Below are 21,275 nucleotides of genomic sequence, written 5' to 3' on the forward strand. Positions count from 1 at the left end.
AAAGGAGCACCATATGGTTTTTGGAGGGCAGATTTAGCTGGCCTGGTGTTTAGGCACTATGTTACATTTGATGACCCCCTGATGAACCCTACAGTAGAAACTAACAAAAGTAATTCCATTTTGGAAACTACAGGATAAGGTGACAGTTTTGTTGGTACAATTTTGGGGTAAATTTGATTTTTTTTCCCGCTCTATATTAAGCTTTTGTGAGGCAAGGTAACAAACTTTTTGGCACAGTTTTTATTTTTAGTTTTTTGCAATGTTCACCTGCCAGGTTAGATCATGTGCTAGTTTTATAAAGCAAGTTGCTATGTACAGTTGTGGCCAAAAGTTTTGAGAATGACACAAATATTAGTTTTCACACAGTTTGCTGCTAAACTGCTTTTAGATCTTTGTTTCAGTTGTTTCTGTGATGTAGTGAAATATAATTACACGCACTTCATACGTTTCAAAAGATTTTATCGACAATTACATGACATTTATGCAAAGAGTTAGCATTTGCAGTGTTGGCCCTTCTTTTTCAGGACCTCTGCAATTCGACTGGGCATGCTCTCAATCAACTTCTGGGCCAATTCCTAACTGATAGCAACCCATTCTTTCATAATCACTTCTTGGAGTTTGTCAGAATTAGTGGCTTTTTGTTTGTCCCTCTGCCTCTTTAGGATTGACCACAAGTTCTCAATGGGATTAAGATCTGGGGAGTTTCCAGGCCATGGACCCAAAATGTCAACGTTTCGGTCCCCAAGCCACTTAGTTATCACTTTTGCCTTATGGCACGGTGCTCCATCGTGCTGGAAAATGCTTTGATCTTCACCAAACTGTTGTTGGATTGTTGGAAGAAGTTGCTGTCGGAGGGTGTTTTGGTACCATTCTTTATTCATGGCTGTGTTTTTGGGCAAAATTGTTAGTGAGCCCACTCCCTTGGATGGGAAGCAACCCCACACATGAATGGTCTCAGGATGCTTTAATGTTGGCATGACACAGGACTGATGGTAGTGCTCACCTTTTCTTCTCCGGACAAGCTTTTTTCCTGATGCCCAAACAATCGGAAAGAGGCTTCATCAGAGAATATGACTTTGCCCCAGTCCTCAGTAGTCCATTCACCATATTTTCTGCAGAAGATCAATCTGTCCCTGATTTTTTTGGGGGGGAGAGAAGTGGCTTCTTTGATGCCCTTCTTGACACCAGGCCATCTTCCAAAAGTCTTTGCCTCACTGTGTGTGCAGATGCGCTCACACCTGCCTGCTGCCATTCCTGAGCAAGCTCTGCACTGGTGGCACTCCGATCCCGCAGCTGAATCCTCTTTAGGAGACTATCCTGGCGCCTGCTGGACTTTCTTGGACGCCCTGAAGCCTTCTTAACAAGAATTGAACCTCTTTCCTTGAAGTTCTTGATGATCCTATAAATTGTTGATTGAGGTGCAATCTTAGTAGCCACAATATCCTTGCCTGTGAAGCCATTTTTATGCAACACAATGATGGCTGCACGCGTTTCTTTGCAGGTCACCATGGTTAACAATGGAAGAACAATGATTTCAAGCATCACCTTCCTTTTAACAGGTCAAGTCTGCCATTTTAACCCAATCAGCCTGACATAATGATCTCCAGCCTTGTGCTCATCAACATTCTAGCCTGATTTAACAAGACGATTACTGAAATGATCTCAGCAGGTCCTTTAATGACAGCAATGGAATGCAGTGGAAAGGTTTTTTGGGGATTAAATTAATTTTCATGGCAAAGAAGGACTATGCAATTCATCTAATCACTCTTCATAACATTCTGGAGTATATGCAAATTGCTATTATAAAAACTTAAGCAGTAACTTTTCTCAAAAACTTTGGCCATGACTGTACACAACAATACCAAATATGTCTAATTTTATATTTTTTTGTTTCAGTTTTACATAATAAAGCATTTTTGAAAAAATCATGTTTTTATGCCTCTGTCTTATGTCTGTTTCTGAAAGCCATATTTTTTTTATTTTTCTTCCAATTGTCTTGTTTAGAGAGTTGCTTATTGTGGAAGGTTACCAAAAAATTGGTTGTTTTGGCACAGTTTTTTTATGGCAATTACATTAGGGGTTAACTCATGTATTATTTTTATTGAACAGTTTGTTATTGTCACGAGGGTGTCAAGAGCCACGCCTGACTCCGTTGTACCCGGGGTCAGGAGGTTGCAGCGGTTGGCTGCACGCTCTATGTCAGATAGGGAACTTTCCTTATTGTAGCTTTCTGGGTTTGCTTTACAAACCCTTTTGGCTCACTCAGGGATCCGTAGCTCCTTCTCTCAGCTGTTCCTTGTCCAGCACTCCCAATCCTCCTTATATTCCCCTCTCACACTTCTCTGGTTGCCAGATATAGAGCTTCCTGCCTGGACATCTATTCTGACCCACTGGAGCTGTGTTGCTGCGTTCTCTGAGTGTTGCCTTAGTACGCTACCCTCCGGATCCCTGTTGGACCTTTGTGGACAATTGTTGCCGTCCACCTGGGTGTTTGTGTTTGTCTGTGTTTGTCTGTCCTCTCCCTGGTGTTTCCCCCTTAGTGCAGTGGTGAGGACTAGCGATCCCACCGGCCCGTTCATTATCTAGGGCTCATTTCAGGGAAAGCCAGGGTTTAGGCACGTGATCGCCGCACGGGTGAGGAACCCGTCTAGGGACGTCAGGGCAGGCAGGTGCCAGCTGCAAGGTGAGTTAGGGGTCACCACCTTTCCCTCTCCCTTGGGCAGGGCTTTCCCTGTTTTCCTCCCTGTGCGTGTTGCCGGTCATTACAGTTATGGATGCATTGATACCTAATGTTTGTCTACTTTAAAAAAAAATATATTTAAGTTTTACATAATAAAACCAATTTTGAAAAAAAATCATGTTTTAGTGTCTCCATTTTCTGAAAGCCATATTTTTATTTATTTTTTTGGCTGATTGTCTTATGTAGGGGCTCATTTTTTTATGCAGCGAATCGTTACTTCGAGTTCCGCTCGCTTCTTGAACAGTTGATCTGCGGGGGTCCTGGTTTTCGGACCTCCACCAATCAGATGCTGATGACCTATCTAAACGATAGGTCATTAGTATTAAAATCTCGGAAAACCCCTTTAAATGTAAATCATTTACTGCAATTTTGCTGATATCCTAAGGTGATTTGATATTCCAAATATGGTTAACATATTTGTTCCACAAGGGAAGTTTTTCAAAGGTAGGTGAGGAAGATTAATCAAAGGATTAAATTAATCATATTTAAAAAATATAGAATACATGATTTTATCTGAGGTTTGCTGTGGTAGAGTAAAAACATTTAAGAAAGAGAGGACCCTCAAAAAATGTAAGGAAAAATAGAAAAGGAAAAGCTGTTCGGAAGATGTTGGGTAGTAGATATGGATAAAAGAGAGATTGATATGATTGCTATGTTCATTATAAACCTATAAACTTTATAAGAAAAATAATTTAAGATATTGCCACATTCTGAAGTGTAATAAAACATTAGGCAATGAGTGTATTACATTCTCCACAGATTTCTCCCTTGAGTATAATCAAACTATTTCCTTGATACTGGCGTACTATAGGAACATTTTTCGTACTAGGGCACTATTATTACAAAAGAGCAGCATTTTTATTGTTGGAGGCATTATAGGGTACATTAATAATACTGAGGGCACTACTTGGGCATTTTTGATGGGGGTATTATTGCTGAAGACACTGTAGGGACATTTTTATTACTAGGGGCACTTTAGGGGATATTATAATTTTTTATTACTGAGAACACAATGATATTATTATTACAGGGGGCATTTTGGGAGACATTATTAATACTGGGTGCACTATAGGGGGTATTTATATTGATGATGGCACTACAGGGTCATTATTATTATTATTACTACCACAGAGGGCCACCTTTTGGGAGGTATATTCTGCTGCATTGTAGTATTTGGTTCTGTACCACAGTGCAGCACAATATACGTACTGACCGAGCAGAACCAAATACCACAGGGCTGCACAATACACTGCCCCAGCAGAACCAAACACAGTAGTGCAGAAGAAAATACTACCCTAGAATAAAAAAATACCCTAGTTCTGTTAGGGCAGCATATTGTGCTACATTGTGGTGTTTGGCTCTGCTGGGGCAGTATATTGTGGTTCTGCTGGTGCAGTATATTATGCCGCATTGTGATAATTGGTTCTGCTGGGACAGTATATTGTGCTGCACTGTGTTGTTTGGTTCTGATGGGGCATTATTTTGTGGTGCACTGTGATATTTGGTTTTTCCGGCTGCAGTATATTGTGCTGCGCTTTGGTATTTAGTGCTGCTGGGCAGTATATTATTCTGTACCTTGGTATTTAGTTCAGCTGTAGAACCAAATACCAAAGTATAACACAAAATCCTGACCTTCTCTGCAATTACTGGTCCCATTTACGTGTGCTAGATTAACCTGCTTGAGTTGACCATGCCTACTTGTGCCAGCCCCACTGTTTGTCAATTTGGGCCCGACTACAACATTAGGTCACTACAAATTGCCAGTCTGTATCTGTGCCCACCCCACAGAGTGGCTACCCCATCTAACACTACCCTCATCCTGGCCCTTATAGGGAGTATTCAAACTTGGTGCACCAGCTACAAATAAATTACTGACAAAAAAGACAGTAATGTTCAATTGGCTTTGTAATAAAACAACTGGTTTGATTTTAATGTCCTCCATGTGTACAATCAACACGTACAGGCTGTATGAAATATATTTTTGTATGTAGGGATGTATTCCATTTGGGTTATCTATAGTGATGCCACCCATTATGCTAAGTTTTGATATTTTGTAAGGAGCTTGAAATGCTTTTTGACTATTATAGGTTGTTCAGGAAATGCAATTTTAAGTCTTTCATCTACAGAAAGTAAAAGCAGTGGATGTTTAAAGGTTTTTTCTTTATAAAAATGGTCATACAGGCACACATTTGGTTGATAGTAGCTGTATAGGTAATTTGAGACTAAACATCATTCACAATATATACATGTTCAAAAACTTAGTAAATGAGCATATGAAACCATAATAAGGCATTCTACACCCACAAAGTTTCAACGGTTGCTTGACAATAAAATGTTATGTTACTTTTATCCAAAAATTGTTCTAGTAATTTGAATCTTAACTTTGAAAATCATTTCTAGTCTATTCATAAATTGTCTTTTTTCACAGTTTGCCATTTTTTTGTTAAGCATCATATCCATATTTGTTCTATATTTTGCTATGTTGGTTTTTCATCCATATTCTATTTTTTAGCTGTTTTTGTAATGTTGCTGACATACAGATGTAAAAAAAAAAAAAAAAATATGCAATATGAACTACTGTATACCGATATAGATTATGCATATTCAACTCACTGACTCCAATTGACTAAAATTTGTACCAATATGGATCTGTTAGAAAGTTAAAAAGTGCATAGTAAAAACTAAAAGTGAATAAAACCATTTAAATGTGTTGACAAAATGTATTTAGAAAGAACCTGTAATATGGAAGTGTAAAAGAGTCATTATTGCAGTGTAAAAAGCGTTGAACATTATGGTCCATGTTATTTGTACCCCACAATTTGCTACTTTTAGCTGATATAGACTTCAGTATCTGTTGCAAAGCGGGGCAAAGATGTGCCCAATTTATTAAGAGTCACAAGCAGGTCTAAGATCGTGAAGGGAAATTTGCTGCTTATATGTGTATGGAAAGAGAATCAGCTTCTCCTCCCTGTTTAGTGTGTCCTAGGACAAGGGGTCCTGCCTTAAGGAAAATGTGTATTTAGCTACCAGTTTGGTTATCAAGTTATAGACCTTGGTGCTTGGAATAAAGGATGAAGCCACTCTTCTGTTTGTGGGCGTATCAAAGAATGTGGAGGGATTACAGTACCTGACACCCCCCATGCTCCCTAGATAACTACGGCCAAGTTGTCATGGAGTGTTGAGCGCTTTGTGCAGTATAAGCAAAGTAGTAAAGTGAAGTACGCTTATTTAGTGGTAGCCATCTTAAATATTAGTCTTCGTATGTCAGTGTTATTATGCAGCACTTTGTATTTTTTTAGTTATCCTTAGAGCATATATTTAAAGGGATTCTGTCACCACATTTTACCCCCTACAGTAAAACATAGCTACTTGTAGGTCTCACTGAGCTGTATTAAATGATGCTCTTTTTAACTAATAGTCTTGATTTATTGCATGCACACTTCGCTCGACGATGCCATTACCTGTAGTCCACACGGGCACAGACTACAGTGTGTAGTGCGCACGGGCAGGATTTCAAACAGGCTCAGGGATTACGTCAGCGCGCCGGATCTTAAACATATTATATTAGAGGCGGCACTGGACTCAGGAAGGTGGAGCTGGGCACCGGACCAAGGGGTGCGGCTGGGCACCAAGTTAGGAAAGGACATCCCCTTGGGCACCTTATGTAAGTCATTAGCATATCGCTAAAATAGATTTTATAAAGAATTATATCAAGACTATTAGTTAATAAGGACATCATTTAATACAGCTCAGGGAGACCTACAAGTAGCTATGTTTTACTGTAGTAGGTAAAATGTGGTGACAGAATCCCTTTAAGCTAAGCACAAGCTGAGGGCCTCTTGATTCTTAGCTGTTGGGGAATGTAACGCCCCAGAGTGGCATTACCACCTCTGCACCTCTCCACTATTTCTTATGGTTGGTTCAATGTCATCATGTGTATTTATTCCAGGTTCAAACACTGTGCATTTTCTATTTTGCAACTATTGTGTGTAAATTTAATGTGCCTGGTTCACCAGCAGATGGCGGCAAGCTTGGCAGAGCTGCATTGTCTAGAATGGAACCCTTCTTTCCATTCTAGCCCTCTCTAGAGAGGGAGGAGTTTTAGTTAGTGCAAGGCAGTCTAGCCTACCCCTTCTAGGGGTGAGGTTGAGTTGAGAGTACAACCTCTATGGGGAAGGCAGCAGGCCCTTGTCCCTGCTGGATGATCCCTACAGAAGTGAGTCTAGAGTACCACCTGAAAGGCGAAGGCAGTGTGCCAGCCATCAGAGTCCTGTGTGCTCTGGTGGAACAAGAGAAAAGAGCAAAGAACCTCAGAAGCCAAGAAGAAAAGTTCCCTGGATAAAGATAAAGATAAGGATAAAGATAGAGACCTAGTCAGACTACAGAAAGCTAAGTACAGCAGAGAGGAAAAGTTTATATTTAATCTGGATAGCATAGTAGAGCAAGAGAGTGACAGATGTAGCAGACCCGAATGTGTTTGCCTGCCAGAACTAAAGCCAAAGCCTGCTGGTAACCAAGATAAAGTTGGAAGATTGTTTTACTAATGAAAGTTTACTCAAGTAAAGCTGTTATCAACTATATAAAAGATTTGGACTCAATTCATTCTGCAAATCCCCCAACCATTTCCCATATTTGCTCTGCAGTGAATGACCACACCTGGGGTTCCAGGATATCTAAGTAGGAGCACTGTGACACATGCACAGCCACATCTAAAGGGACATTATAGGCTACCCTTACACCACTCCCACACCTGGGTACTGTTCTATCTCAAAAGGGGGCCCTGTGCCCTCATTGCTGCAAGGAAACTGGGGTCACAATAAACATTCATAACACCTTAAAGGGATCCCATGGTGCTCGGCCTTCCGCCCGCGGCACTTCCACCTCCTAACAAATTAGGCGCATCTCATGTCAGTGAAGGAAAATCAAGACAGGCATATGGTTACCGGCATGTGTCCTTACACTCTCCAGCAGTCCTCTATAAATAATAACAGCATGATCCTGTCATCACCATGGTTCATGGTGTATTTTATATGGTATGTAATGTTATGCAGGTATGTAGTGTCTTGGATTTTTTTAAGACAGAAAAACACAATGTCATGTGAAGGTTATATTTCAACAGTAGTTTTCTCTAGCTCATTAAGCAACAACTGGGGTAACATCTAAACAACAGTTTTGTGTACATTATGTTCCATCTAAAGCAGGATAGTTTATGACTTTTTCAGAGTTACAGTAGGTTTGTTTCACTAGTACCATCCTCACAATGTCACAATTTTTGAAAATGACCTGCTTTTGGATGTTATACCAAGGTATTGTGCTGGTGGCTCAGTGGTTAGCACTGTTGCCTTTTAGCGCTGGAGTTCCTGAGTTTGAATCTGATCAGGGATACTTTGATTTTCTCCCATGCTCCAAAAATAGGGAAATTGAACCTAGTGTGTGTTGGGGTTGAGCACCTTTATGGTAGCCACTGCATTCAGAGGGAGTCACCACAGACACACAGCTGTTCTTGTAATAAAAGCACATTTCAAGTTATTGTTATTGTATTTCTTTTCAATGACTGCATTGACAAGACTCTGACAGCTGAACTCTTGGCCAGTTCTTCCCCATAACCTTAAAGCTTTAATAACTGACAATTACTTTAGAGTATCCTCTTTACTTCCTGTTGTTTTTGTCAGCAAATCATTGGTTGGACCATAAAAACACAAGTGAATTTTTTCTACGTTCAATTAAAACCCCTCAACTGTATGTAGAGGATCTCAGCTTGTCTACAGCCATATCTGTAGACAAAGCTGTGTCCATAAAACCCGGGCAACAGCACACAGAAAGTTCATATAGTACTGTAATACAGAGCTGTTAGCTACCTTTGTGTCACCATATAATGCCTCTGTTTGGTCCAGATTTACTATTCCTATAGATGAGGTCAGCTTAGATAGGATGTCTAGCCTGGCACCAGATTTATCACAGTATTCAGGCTGGATAATGAATCTGGTGCAGGAATAGACACTCTTCTCTGACTCTATACCAACTATAGGTTGGCTGACAGATTTTTATGCTAGAATGGTGGCACAATTTAGCTCAAAATGGCACATCTTGGGCCCACCCCATTCACCAAGAACATACAATTTTTTCCTAAGCCCTGCCTGAATATTGAGCATGTTGGAAAAATGTGAAGAAACCCTAGATACACCAAACTGCTACAATATGAGCCACTTTTTAGTCAGATTTTTGGTGTAGGATACCTCTATAAAATGACATCATGTGAATGTGAGAATACACTCCCCTGTGCATCCATATGAAACTAAAGCCTCAGAGAAGTACAGATCCAAAGATTTCTTTCACATGTCTTGTGAAATCCATACTGTACCGTAACAAGAAAGAGCTGATTTTTCAGCATGAGAAGGACCTACACAGTATAATTCAGGTAGGTTTATGTTCTGACTGCTCAGTGCACGCTCACAATAATATCCAACATAATTGTTTTTGTTCTTCATATTAAATGATGAATAACCAAATTTAACTTGGAACGTTGTTTTTTCTTGTAACAATATCCAGTCAATAAACTTTAAACCACTGAAATAACCACTGTTTGTTCTATTTAGCTTACAGGGATTCATTTTTTTATTATATTTTTTATACTGACCGGAATCCATACAATTTATAGCCAAATTACATTTCCTTCATGCTGCACATAGGCAATTGTTGCTGAGGGTAACAAGCTTTACTAGAAGAGTCTTGGATATGAAATTACTCATGACATAAACATTTGTTCTTTTTATTTGGTTTAATCTTATTTGCCTTATGTTCTCTTTTTCAATTTCCTGTATACTTGCTGACCTTTTCAAGAAGATTTTATCTAGATTAGGTTGATATTGCCAAGACACTAGATATGTAGTGGAGAAGATGACCATTCATACAGAGTATGTTGTTCCATACTGTATGTACCAAGAAATATACACATAGGTATAGATATGATAAATGTAATTTAACTTATATACTAGTAGAGATGTTTTGACAAAAATATATGTTGGCGTTTCCGAATGCTGTTTGTTTGCTTGTTTAACTGTCAGGGAACACAGCAGAATTAGACTGAATAATAATCGAGTCGCCTGAGGTTTTGTCAGTGAACCAAAACAAATATCTAAGAGTCCTAAAACATTTAAGTCTTTTTATCTACGCACATATAAAAAAATACCCAATTGAGCAATTTTCAAGCTGCTAATGACGATTACCCCGTTGTTCTTTCTCTCCAATATTTTGGTTATATGTATATTTATAGTCGTTTTATTGTTAGGTTGCAATTAGCAGGTTTAATAGTACTTCCCTTCGTCTTTTCTACTGCCCATTAATCTTTTAAACCTTGTTACTGGCATCTTATTGATTTCTTTCTTAGTACTGGCAGTATTTTTAAGGAGGAGCCGATCATACTTCCGTCTAACAACATAAAAAAGGATTTAAAGAAAGGCACTTACCATAAAACACTCATATACTTCCACTTTACAAGAGAGTTAAACACAAGAGCAGATGTTTTTAAATTGCATTGGTAAATGGTTCTGTATTTTTCAGGGCAATCAATACATTTAATGCTAATTGTATTGTACCTTTGTCAAAATACATGTTTGTCTTGCAGTTAATTTCAGATTTGCTTCACATTTATTAAATGCTTCTAATCTGAAATAATTATTATGATTGTTCTCTGAAAGCAAAATGTTTTGTCTAAATGTTAGACAACAGAAAGCAAACAGGGCAATTCATCCATTTTGACAGATCATAGAATCAAGTATTGAAAAATAACACTTTGTACATTTTCTTTTTAATATTTTGTATGTATGGATCACAGTTTTATCATCATCAAGACCAGGTTATTTAACATATACAATGGAATTCTTCAAGGTACACTTTAGGGATGGAAACCCATTATACCAATGTATGCCAAGTGACCAGCTGTGTCCTTCCTTACCACTCTTTCTGGTTTGATATATCCAGAGATGTTCAATGTGAGATGTCCAGCTTTAAAAAATAAATAAATACATGATTTAAAGAGGCTTAGGCCTCATGCACACGACCGTTGCTTGGGTCTGCATCCGAGCCGCCAAAATTCACTTCAATGGGGCTGCAAAAGATGCGGACAGCACTCCGTGTGCTGTCCGCATCCGTAGCTCCGTTCAGAGGCCCCGATAAAAAAATATAACATGTGCTGTTCTTGTCCGCGCTTTGCGGACAAGAATAGGCATTTATATTGCCGGTGCCCGTTCCGTCTTGCAAATTGTGGAAGGCAACATGGGCGGCTTCCATTTTTTGCAGATCCGCGGTTTGCGGACCGCAAAAAAAAAACGGCGCGGTCGTGTGCATGAGGCCAAAGTCTTATTTGTCTGTGTGGTCAACCAGTGGCTGTAATTACAATTGCAACCTGTTGAGGGTTTTGCTTGCATGCAGAGGGAGAAATTATAGTCCTTAACAAAACATGTAGAATGTTATGGGTAGACACATCTGAAGGGTTTCAGGTGGTCTATGATTCAAGCCTATAGTGTTATTTGAATACATGAACCATGAATCCCTGAGTCCACCGCTCATCAAAGACACTGGCTATGCATGGCTTCCTCATTGGCACAGCTCATTGTATCAATTTTGTCTGAAGTTCACATGTGGTGTACCTATAATCGATTGTCAGTGCAAAATTCTGCTTTGTAATTCTACAAAACTCCATTTACATGTTGCAGAAAAAATATGCACAGATTTTTCAACATACTATGGCTGTTCATTCCATAGCAAACTCTATATATGGCATAAATGTGGTTTAAAAAATAAAAATAAAACTGCATGTACATATTTTAGGGCATGCTGTTGATTTAATCATTTTTTTAATGGAATAGTTAGGGTACGACCACACAGCGCGGTCATGATCAGGTCGGGTTGTGGCTGTGCTTGGTTCAGAACCGTGCGGCTAAATAGCCTGCAGCTGCCTTTCATTTAACTAATGAAGACCACACTGTTTAGTCAGTCTTCATTGTTAATGGCCGTGCTGCAACTTCAATACTGCGCTACCATTAACAATGAAGCCCGACTATTTTCGGTCCGCTATTTTCAGCATCAGTTATGTAGCTTGCTTCAGTTTTTGTCACTTCCGTCAGAGATGAGTTATTTTTGAAGGGAGGAAAGGTCCTGAAAAAAAGTACTTTTACTACCGTCAAAATAAGTGACCTTTGATGAAAGTGACGAGGTTTTTATTTTTTGGGGTGATCTGAATGTGATATGAACTCGGCCTAACACGATGCAGATTTTGTTGCAGAATTTTTAGTGACCGAACATCAGTTTCATTCACCTGAATGGAGATTACAGAAAGCCTTGTGCTTGCCATCCTATTCAAGTGAATTGAATAGTTTTTCCATTGCAGATTTTGCAATAAAATCTAAAGCATGTGTACAAAACCACCGTACTTATTGGCATGGGAAAAGGAGCTAAATATTGAGCTCTCAGAACAGGAAACAAAAAAGATACTAGCAACTTCACACGGGTTTTCACAATGTGTCCGTCTACAAGAGAACCATTTTAAACTTCTCTCTAGATGGTACAGAACACCGGAGTTCCAGCGGTGCTGGAGATGTGGTGAAGGAGTGGGCTCTCTATCACACATATGGTGGGCCTGCCCCCGGATCACAAAGTTCTGGGAGGAGGTAAACAGAGCAGTCAAGAAAATAGCCTTACCAGACTTTAACATTTCTCTGGAGATAGTAGTTCTCTCAAAACCCTCTAGCCATTACACTCCCACAAAGAAAAACCTAATAACCCACCTGATATCAATAGCTAAGACTCTCATACCATTACATTGGTTAGACACACGACCTCCCACCTTCCAAGAATGTAAAGCAAAGGTAGATCTAATCTACAGCTTTGAAGAAATGACTAGCTGGATAAATCGAAGCCATGATAACTTCCTAAAAGTCTGGAGATTCAGGGAAATTGTCAAAACTGATGGATAGGAATTCCCCCCCCCCCCCCTTGTTCCTTCTCAAGGTTCTGATTCTATTAAGCAACAATAAACCCAACATCCGGGTCAACCCAGAATATTATATTCAGGATATCTGATGTTAGAAGATAGAATACATGTACATTTGTAACCAAAAGAGATCTCCTCTTAAACATATAACATATCTGTACATCATATATATTTTGTAACAACTGTTATTTATGGCTACCTTAGCCCTATGCCGATTTTGAGAAAAGTATCAGACTGTAACTGAAATGTTTATCGAATTTGATTTAAAAAATCATGAAAATAAAATATAAAAAAAATAAAATAAATCTACAGCATGTGAAGGCTTAGTAATCATGTACTCTTCTTTTAGCAGGACATTAAGGCATTTGTCAGCTACAAGCTACACAATAATTGATTTAGTACAAGAACTATCTAATGATGAATACAGGTTCTACAAGATTGTGTCCATAATCTAGTCAAGATGGATGGAGTCATTAATTTTAAATATAGGCAATGACCAATGAAAGCATTCAACTTGCATCTTTAATCAGCCAACATTTATGATCTAGCAATACAGTAATGTTTGCATAATTTTCCATTGACATGACAAAACCAAACCGTGTTTCTGTTTTAACTTTATATCTGCAAAAGATCTTGCCCAAAAAAGTTTTACTATATATTTATGTTTTCACTCTAATGGTTCAAAACTATCTTTGGGATAATGATGTAAGATCCAAATTATCATTTAAATCAAAGTCTATATTGAGTACACAGCCAAGTTTACTGCTGTAGTTTTGGAATCCAAACTGAAAAATGGATCATAAATGGAGAGAAAATCTAAAGAACAGATGTGACTCCTCCTTTTACAATTCAAAAATGCATCAGGAAACCTGAAAATGTGACTATACCCCAAGGCTTCTTGCACACAACCGTATTTTGTATCCATGTCTGATCCACCTTTTTTGCATCTTAACATAGACCCATTCATTTTTTAGGGTCCACAAAAACAAACAAACATGGTTGTTGTCCATGTGCTGCACGCATCTGTGTGTCTGTTCCGCAAATTATAGAACTTGTCCGTAATTCAGGCAGGAATAGTCATTTGTTGTAATAGGAGTGAGAAAAATGTGGAAAGCACAAGAAAGGTGTTCATATTTTCTGGATCCTTAGTATGCAGACCACAGTACAGACACATTCTGAGGCCTAATAGGTGTAAATAGAGGCAGCTATGTATGCATATTTGGTCACTGATACTTGGTCACATTTTAAGCGGGTGCAGGCTGCACCCCCTTAAAAAAAATCACTTTCCATCTGCACCAAAAAGAAAAAAAATCCAAATCCCCATCAATAAAATGAACAAATCCTGCAACCCCCCCCCCCTTAATTACACCCTCTCTTCTCCCCTTAATTACACCCCCCCTTAATTACACCCCCTCCCTCCCCACCTTAATTACACGGTACACCCCCCCTTAATTACACAATTATTTACTTTACTCGTCGTCTCACATTTATTTTGATGATGCCCGCCGTCCGGCCGTCCGACCGCTGGTATAATGGATGGATCCTTCTTCTGATCCGTGAAGGCGGCGGCGCAGCGTCAGCGTCGTGACGTCGTCACGTCATGTTGCTCGCCGCCCGCCGCCGCAATAATCCTTCCACCGGACCGAAGCCAGCGCCTGGCGGGGTCGCGTCGCAGCAGTGGATGGAGCCGGGGACGGGTGACTCCGTCAGGCACCCCCCTTGTGAGTGGCAACCGGGGCAGCCCGCCCCCCCGCCCCCCCTTGGTACGCCACTGCAATGCACCGCACAGACCTGTCACTTACCAGTAACATAGTAACATAGTACATAAGGCCGAAAAAAGACATTTGTCCATCCAGTTCGGCCTGTCATCCCGCAAGTTGATCCAGAGGAAGGCAAAAAAAACTGTGAGGTAGAAGCCAATTTTCCTCACTTTAGGGGAATAAAAATTCCTTCCCGACTCCAATCAGGCAATCAGAATAACTCCCTGGATCAACGATCTCTCTCTAGTAGCTATAGCCTGTAATATTATTATGCTCCAGAAATACATCCAGGCCCCTCTTGAATTCCTTTATTGTACTCACCATCACCACCTCCTCAGGCAGAGAGTTCCATAGTCTCACTGCTCTTACCGTAAAGAATCCTCTTCTATGTTAATTGAGGGGTTAATTGTGCTGATCACGGCCCCCTGTAAGAGATCGGGTGCTGCCAGGCAGCAGGGGGCAGTCATGTATACAGTTTGTAGTATATTCTAACTAGAAGCATCCCCATCACCATGGGAACGCCTCTGTGTTAGAATATACTGTTGGATATGAGTTTTCACGAAGTAACTCCTATCCGACAGTATATTCTAACATAGAGGAGTTCCCATGGTGATGGGGACGCTTCAAGTTAAAATATACCATCGGATTGGAGAAAACTCCGATCCGATGGTATAAAAGAGACTCCAGACTTTACATTGAAAGTCAATGGGGACGGATCCGTTTGCAATTGCACCATATTGTGTCAACGTCAAACGGATCCGTCCCCATTGACTTGCATTGTAATTCAGGACGGATCCGTTTGGCTCCGCTCGTCCAGGCCGACACCAAAACGACTTTTTTTTCATGTCCGTGGATCCTCCAAAAATCAAGGAAGACCCACGGACGAAAAAGCGGTCACGGATCACGGACCTACGGACCCCGTTTTTGCGGACCGTGAAAAAATACTGTTGTGTGCATGAGGCCTTAGTCTCACACTTTTTTGTGTGATTATCTTTACTTACTCTCTTGGATTTGGATGCAACTCGAATTTCTAAAAAATTTGGCTCAAATCCCATTAGTTTAGATTTAGTTCGCACATCTCTGCATTAAGTAACAATATAGCAATGCTGTCTGTAAAATAAAGCATGACATGGTCACGGGTCACACTGGTTGGATTTCATACAAAGAAAATAACTGTGGATTTCAGTAGAACTATTCCAAGAGGATATTTAATAGCAAAATGTCAAACCTAAGAGATTAGATATTAGGCTACTTTCACACTAGCGTTCGATCGGATCCGTTCTGAACGGATCCGATCATAATAATGCAGACGGAGGCTCCGTTCAGAACGGATCCGTCTGCATTATTTTTAGCATATAACAGCTAAGTGTGAAAATAGCCTCGTACGGATCCGTCCAGACTTTCAATGTAAAGTCAATGGGGGACGGATCCGCCTGAAGATTGAGCCATATTGTGGCATCTTCAAACGGATCCGTCCCCATTGACTTACATTGTAAGTCTGGACGGATCCGCACGGATCCGCACGCCTCCGCACGGCCAGGCGGACACCCGAACGCTGCAAGCAGCGTTCAGCTGTCCGCCTGTCCGTGCGGAGGCGAGCGGAGCGGAGGCTGAACGCTGCCAGACTGATGCAGTCTGAGCGGATCCGCTCCATTCAGACTGCATCAGGGCTGGACGGCTGCGTTCGGGTCCGCTCGTGAGCTCCTTCAAACGGAGCTCACGAGCGGACCGACGAACGCTAGTGTGAAAGTAGCCTTATAGAGTAAAGCTGTGGTGGAAAGGGCAAAAAAGGGAAATGGCAATTAAAAGAAATGAGTATAGAGAAAAATAAACTGTGCAAGTATAAAAATAGTCAGCAATAGGATCACATCATTAATATTTGTGAAAATGATAATACAGGCAATTATATGATCAAAATCCTCAACAGAATGCTTGCAGTGTAACTATTGTTTCAGTTTATTGTTTAATATAGTGTAGGGACAGTGGTGTTGAACATTTTTATAATACACTTCATTAGGGGAAAGTTGTTTCTTTAGTCTTGAAATCAGGGTGTAAAGAATTTTTTTTTTTTTTTTTTTTTTTTTTAGCAAAGCTCTGACACCAGAAGAAGAATCTGCCTCCAGTCTTCAGCATTTTTGTGAGCACTGAAGACACCTGTGTGTAAAATACAGAGGGTTCAAGTATGCCTCTTTTTATTACAGTAGTCCCTGATTTGTGTCCTATCATTACCATGCCTATCTGATTTGTTAGACTGAAGACACACTCTCCTTAGAAACGATCAGTGTCATGAAAGAGTAGGGAACCGTGCAGTCCTGTACTCCACAGGCACCACTGTCCCTAACTACTTGCTTAACCTATGCCTTCTTAGCTAAGTGCCGGAGCCTAAACCAAAATGGGTAAGAATAGTAGGCCAGAAAGACATGAAAACCAGAACCGGATCTGGATCCAAAATGAGATACAAATACACAAGTGAAACCAGGAGAAAACATCAGAGACAAAGTCAGCAGGCAAAGGCAAGGTCACAAACTAGCAGAGTCAAATGCCAGGAGGTCACTTCAGAGGCAAAATCAGTATTTAAAGGCAATGTCAAAGAAACAGGGACAGGTCAGTGATCCAGAGTAGCAAGCACACAACTAGCTGGTGAGGCTTATAATTGCAATAACAGGCATCTGTGGCCAGCAGCTGCGTGTTTATATAGCCCACCTGCCACGGACTCTCCTGTGACAGGTGCCAGGAGATCATGGAGATTTGCAATACGTGAGTTAATCTGACTTGTTCCTTGTGGATCATTTGTGTCTGTGTTGTTTTGGCAATGACCACACCTCTTGCAGGCGTTGTTGACCATCGAGGTCAGTTCATACTTATAGTAACATAGTTTATAAGGCTGAAAAAGGACATCTGTCCATACAGTTCAGCCTGTTATCCTGCAAGTTGATCCAGAGGAAGGCAAAAAAAAACTGTGAGGTAGAAGCCAATTTTCCCCACTGAAGGGGAAAAAAATTCCTTCCCGACTCCAATCAGGCAATCAGACTAACTCCCTGGATCAACGACCCATCTCTAGTAGCTATAGCCTGTAATATTATTACACTCCAGAAATACATCCAGGCCCCTCTTGAACTCTTTTAGTGAACTCACCATCACCATAGTCTCACTGCTCTTATCGTAAAGAATCCTCTTCTATGTTTGTGTACAAAGCTTCTTTCCTCCAGACGCAGAGGATGTCCCCTCGTCGCAGTCACAGTCCTGGGGATAAATAGCTGATGGGATAGATCTCTGTACTGACCCCTGATATATTTATACATAGTAATTAGATCTCCCCTCAGTCATCTTTTTTTCTAAAGAGAATAACCACAATTTTGATAATTTTTCAGGGTACTGTAGTCCATCCATTCCAGTTATTACTTTAGTTGCCCTCCTCTGAACCCTCTCCAGCTCTGCTATGTCTGCCTTGTTCAGAGGAGCCCAGAACTGTACACAGTACTCCATGTGTGGTTTTGATGCAACACGTTATTTTATTGGCCTTGGCAGCAGCTGCCTGACACTGGTTTCTACAGCTTAGTTTGCTGTTCAAAATACACAAGGAGAGAGGTAACATGATGTCTATATAACAAATCACTGAAAAATCCAACAAGCCAACCAAAGCAGTGATCAATTATTTCACTAAAACATAACTTTTAATTCAACATTATTAAAATGATAGGCCCTTAGGTAATATGATAGAACCAAGTAACTACTCATAAAGAGTCACAAATAATATCAACTCAGGTAGGAAACTAAGTGCACAGCGGCACTTGATAAGAAAACCTTTGTTCCTACCGCTCTGTCGTCAGGATCCAGAAGGCAGCCAGTATCCAGGTAACTAGGAATCAGCTCCGTTAGATGAGACTATATTCTGCGATAACTCATGGGATTTTGGGGTCTAATATATCCCTAATATGGCCCTGTGGTGGTATAACCCCAGCCAATAGATTTAGAGCAGCCTCACCACAGGGCACGAGCATCACGATGCAACACCTAAACGGTTAACAAAGTTTGTAAAATCAGTTTTGAATACCTTGAGGGGTGTAGTTTCTTAGATGGGGTCGCTTTTATGGTTTCTACTCTAGGGGTGCATCAGGGGGGCTTCAAATGGGACATGGTGTCAAAAAAACAGTCCAGCAAAATCTGGCTTCCAAAAACCATACAGCGCACCTTTCCCTCTACGCCCTACTGTGTGCCCGTACAGTAGTTTACGGCCACATATAGGGTGTTTCTGTCAACGGCAGAGTCAGGGCAATAAAGATACAGTCTTGTTTGGCTGTTAACCCTTGCTTTGTTAGTGGAAAAAATGGGTTAAAATGGAAAATTAGGCAAAAAAATGAAATTCTCAAATTTCATCCCCATTTGCCAATAACTCTTGTGCAACACCTAAAGGGTTAACGACATTTGTAAAATCAGTTTTGAATACCTTGAGGGGTGTAGTTTATAGAATGGGGTCATTTTTGGGCGGTTTCTATTATGTAAACCTCGCAAAGTGAGTTCAGACCTGTAGTGGTCCCTAAAAATTGTGTTTTTGTAAATTTCTGAAAAATTTCAAGATTTGCTTCTAAACTTCTAAGCCTTGTAACATCCCCAAAAAATAAAATATCATTCCCAAAAATAATTCAAACATGAAGTAGACATATGAGGAATGTTAAGTCATCACAATTTTTGGGTGTATTACTATGTATTACAGAAGTAGAGAAACTGAAACTTTGAAATTAGGTATTAGGTATTTTATACATTTTTTTTTTGTATAATACATAAAGCTGTGTCATGAAGTACAATGTGTGACGAAGAAAAAATAACAGAATGGCCTGGATAAGTCAAAGTGTTTTAAAGTTATCAGCACTTAAAGTGACACTCGTCAGATTTGGAGTGAGGTGTCAGCCAACTGAAGTCCAATCAATGAGATGAGATTGGAGGTGTTGGTCACAGCTGCCCTGCCCTATAAAAAACACACACCAGTTCTGGGTTTGCTTTTCACAAGAAGCATTGCCTGATGTGAATGATGCCTCGCACAAAAGAGCTCTCAGAAGACCTACGATTAAGAATTGTTGACTTGCATAGGGCTGAAAAGGGTTATAAAAGTATCTCCAAAAAAGCCTTGCTGTTCATCAGTCTACAAATTGTCTATAAATGCAGAACGTTCAGCACTGCTGCTACTCTCCCTAGGAGTGGCCGTCTTGTAAAGATGACTGCAAGAGCACAGTGCAGACTGCTCAACGAGGTGAAGAAGAATCCTAGAGTGTCAGCTAAAAACTTAGAAAAGTCTCTGGCATATGCTAACATCCCTGTTAGCGAATCTACGATACTTAAAACACTAAACAAGAATGGATTTCATATGAGGATACAACAAAGGAAGCCACTGCTGTCCAAAAAAAACACTGCTGCACATTTACAGTTTGCACACTAGCACCTGGATGTTCCACAGCAGTACTGGCAAAATATTCTGTGGACAGATGAAACCAAAGTTTAGTTGTTTGGAAGAAACACACAACACTATGTGTGGAGAAAAAGAGGCACAGCACACCAACATCAAAACCTCATCCCAACTGTGAAGTATGGTGGTGGGGGCATCATGGTTTGGGGCTGCTTTGCTGCATCAGGACCTGGATGGATTGCTATCATCGAAGATAAAATGAACTCCCAAGTTTATCAAGACATTTTGCAGGAGAACTTAAGGCCATCTGTCCACCAGCTGAAGCTCAACAGAAGATGGGTGTTGCAACAGGACAACGACCCAAAGTATAGAAGTAAATCAACAACAGAATGGCTTAAACAGAAGAAAATACGCCTTCTGGAGTGGCCCAGTCAGAGTCCTGACCTCAACTCGATTGAGATGCTGTGGCATGACCTCATAAAAGCGATTCACACCAGACATCCCAAGAATATTGCTGAACTGAAACAGTTCTGTAAAGAGGAATGGTCAAGAATTACTCCTGACCGCTGTGCACGTCTGATCTGCAACTACAGGAAACGTTTGGTTGAAGTTATTGCTGCCAAAGGAGGTTCAGTCAGTGTTTAAATCCAAGGGTTCACATACTTTTTCCACCTGCACTGTGAATGTTTACATGGTGTGTTCAATAAAAACATGGTAACATTTAATTATTTGTGTGTTATTAGTTTAAGCAGACTGTGATTGTTTATTGTTGTGACTTAGATGAAGATAACATTTTGTGACCAATTTGTGCAGAAATCCCTATAATTCCAAAGGGTTCACATACTTTTCCTTGCAACTGTATATTTTTAGCGCAACCTGCGTTAAATTGCATGTAATTGTAGAGACCCAGAAGTCCTTATAAGGACTATTGTTGTATCTGGCAGCAATATATATTTTTAGTGCCACCTGTGCTAAATAGCTTACAATTCTTTGGCCATTGTGGACAACCACATTATCTGCACTACATCTCCTGTGTAACGTGCGCACAGCCTTAAATATCTGTGACATCCAGTGTATTTTTTCCGTAGACGGTGTCCACTGCGGACAGTTACATTACCTGCGCAGCATCTCCTGTATAACGTTTGGGCATCTTAAAAATATCTGTGACATCCAGTGTACTTTTTCCGTAGACACTGCAGACAGTGAGATTACACTGTGCTACATCTCCTGTATAACATCTGCGCATCTTTAAAATATTTTTGACATCCAGGGGACTTTTTCTATAGGCGCTGCGGACAGCGACATTATCTGCGCTACATATCCTGTTTAACATGTAAGCATACTAAAAACATGTGTGACATCCAGTGTACTTTTTCCGTAGAC

Source organism: Bufo gargarizans, chromosome 3 (assembly GCF_014858855.1).
Source record: "Bufo gargarizans isolate SCDJY-AF-19 chromosome 3, ASM1485885v1, whole genome shotgun sequence".
In the NCBI taxonomy this organism is placed as follows: Eukaryota; Metazoa; Chordata; class Amphibia; order Anura; family Bufonidae; genus Bufo; species Bufo gargarizans.